The sequence below is a fragment of the Canis aureus genome, unplaced genomic scaffold (genome assembly GCF_053574225.1).
Source record: "Canis aureus isolate CA01 unplaced genomic scaffold, VMU_Caureus_v.1.0 ptg000273l_RagTag, whole genome shotgun sequence".
Classification (NCBI taxonomy): domain Eukaryota; kingdom Metazoa; phylum Chordata; class Mammalia; order Carnivora; family Canidae; genus Canis; species Canis aureus.
The window spans coordinates 9,109-12,348 of NW_027554525.1; the positions used below are offsets into that span (position 1 = coordinate 9,109).

The following is a 3,240-nucleotide window of genomic DNA, read 5'->3' on the forward strand; positions in this document are numbered from 1 at the left end:
ATAATATTCCGACCCCTCAGCCAATGCCTATTCTGACTTTTAGTCGCCGATCTTCTCACTTTAACTTGGATTGGAGGACAGCCAGTTGAACACCCTTTCATCATTATCGGACAGGTCGCCTCAATTCTATATTTCACCATCCTATTGATTCTAATGCCAACAATTAGCGTTATCGAAAATAATCTTCTAAAATGAAGAGTCTTTGTAGTATAATCATTACCTTGGTCTTGTAAACCAAAAATGGAGAGTAGTCGCCCTCCCTAAGACTCAAGGAAGAAGCTCTTGCTCCACCATCAGCACCCAAAGCTGAAATTCTTCTTAAACTATTCCCTGACACCCCCTACATTCATATATTGGACCACCTCTACTGTGCTATGTCAGTATCTCCAAAAAATCCTTCTTTCCCTCCCCTATGTACGTCGTGCATTAATGGCTTGCCCCATGCATATAAGCATGTACATGATATTATATCTTTACATAGGACATGTCTAGTCCAATTCCACAACCCATTGATCCTCAACAGTAACTAGATGCATATCACTTAGTCCAATAAGGGCTTAATCACCATGCCTCGAGAAACCATCAATCCTTGCCTGTAATGTCACTCTTCTCGCTCCGGGCCCATGCTAATGTGGGGGTTACTATCATGAAACTATACCTGGCATCTGGTTCTTACCTCAGGGCCATGACTCTATTTATTCCAATCCTACTAATTCTCGCAAATGGGACATCTCGATGGACTAGTGACTAATCAGCCCATGATCACACATAACTGTGGTGTCATGCATTTGGTATCTTTTATTTTTAGGGGGGGAATCTGCTATCACTCATCTATGACCGCAACGGCACTAACTCTAACTTATCTTCTGCTCTCAGGGAATATGCCCGTCGCGGCCCTAATGCAGTCAAATAACTTGTAGCTGGACTTATTCATTATCATTTATCAACTCACGCATAAAATCAAGGTGCTATTCAGTCAATGGTTTCAGGACATATAATTCTAGGACACACGTGTGTACACGTACGTACACGTGTGTACACGTACGTACACGTGTGTACACGTACGTACACGTGTGTACACGTACGTACACGTGTGTACACGTACGTACACGTGTGTACACGTACGTACACGTGTGTACACGTACGTACACGTACGTACACGTACGTACACGTACGTACACGTGTGTACACGTACGTACACGTGTGTACACGTACGTACACGTGTGTACACGTACGTACACGTGTGTACACGTACGTACACGTGTGTACACGTACGTACACGTGTGTACACGTACGTACACGCGCAAGACATTAAGTTAACTTATACAAACCCCCCTTACCCCCCATAAACTCATGTCATCTATTATACACTTATTTATGTCCTGCCAAACCCCAAAAACAGGACTAAGTGCATACAATACTCACAAGCTTTATTTAAATTGTATACAAATGTATTGCTACTCTAGTTAACTTAACACAACAGTCTTACACGCATTCGATCTCGTGGTCTATCTATAGATAGCATCCCCTTTTTTTTTCCTCTCATATTTACTATGTATTTTATTTATTATACACACTACAATTTCAGTATAAGTTAATGTAGCTTAATTAATAAAGCAAGGCACTGAAAATGCCAAGATGAGTCGCACGACTCCATAAACACAAAGGTTTGGTCCTAGCCTTCCTATTAGTTCTTAGTAGACTTACACATGCAAGTCTCCACGCCCCAGTGAGAATGCCCTTAAAATCAGCAGTGATCTAAAGGAGCAGGTATCAAGCACACTCTTAAGTAGCTCATAACACCTTGCTAAGCCACACCCCCACGGGATACAGCAGTGATAAAAATTAAGCCATAAACGAAAGTTTGACTAAGCCATACTAAAAAGGGTTGGTAAATTTCGTGCCAGCCACCGCGGTCATACGATTAACCCAAACTAATAGGCCCACGGCGTAAAGCGTGTTTAAGATACCTTTGCACTAAAGTTAAAACTTAACTAAGCCGTAAAAAGCTACAGTTACCATAAAATAGACCACGAAAGTGACTTTATAATAATCTGACTACACGATAGCTAAGACCCAAACTGGGATTAGATACCCCACTATGCTTAGCCCTAAACATAGATAATTTTACAACAAAATAATTCGCCAGAGGACTACTAGCAATAGCTTAAAACTCAAAGGACTTGGCGGTGCTTTATATCCCTCTAGAGGAGCCTGTTCTATAATCGATAAACCCCGATAAACCTCACCACCCTTTGCTAATTCAGTCTATATACCGCCATCTTCAGCAAACCCTCAAAAGGTAGAATAGTAAGCACAATCATTTTACATAAAAAAGTTAGGTCAAGGTGTAACTTATGGGGTGGGAAGAAATGGGCTACATTTTCTACCCAAGAACATTCCACGAACGTTTTTATGAAATTAAAAACTGAAGGAGGATTTAGTAGTAAATTAAGAATAGAGAGCTTAATTGAATAGGGCCATGAAGCACGCACACACCGCCCGTCACCCTCCTCAAGTAATAAGACACAACCATAACCATATTAACTTAACTAAGACACAAGAGGAGACAAGTCGTAACAAGGTAAGCATACCGGAAGGTGTGCTTGGATTAATCAAAGTGTAGCTTAACTAAAGCGTCTGGCCTACACCCAGAAGATTTCATTACTTATGACCACTTTGAACAAAAGCTAGCCCAACTAACCCCAAACTTAAGTATCACAGACATATAAAGTAAAACATTTAGTTAAATAATAAAAGTATAGGAGATAGAAATTTTAATTGGAGCGATAGAGATAGTACCGTAAGGGAATGATGAAAGACATCTTAACAGTATTAAACAGCAAAGATTACCCCTTTTACCTTTTGCATAATGAACTAGCCAGAAACGACTTAACAAAGAGAACTTAAGCTAAGCTCCCCGAAACCAGACGAGCTACCCATAAACAATCTAAAAGGATCAACTCATCTATGTAGCAAAATAGTGAGAAGATTTGTGGGTAGAGGTGAAAAGCCTAACGAGCCTGGTGATAGCTGGTTGCCCACAAACAGAATTTTAGTTCAACTTTAAATTTACCTAAAAAAAAACAAAATTTTAATGTAAATTTAAAATATAGTCTAAGAAGGTACAGCTTCTTAGAATCAGGATACAACCTTTATTAGAGAGTATATACTAACATCACCATAGTTGGCTTAAAAGCAGCCACCAATTGAGAAAGCGTTCCAGCTCAACAAACAATA

At 39.9% G+C, this 3,240-nt stretch overlaps 1 pseudogene; it reads left to right on the forward strand.

Moving 5' to 3' along the window:
* The first annotated feature begins 1,662 nt into the window (after positions 1 to 1,662).
* LOC144309948 (18S ribosomal RNA) lies at positions 1,663 to 2,617 on the forward strand (annotated as a pseudogene).
* Positions 2,618 to 3,240: the final 623 nt, after the last annotated feature.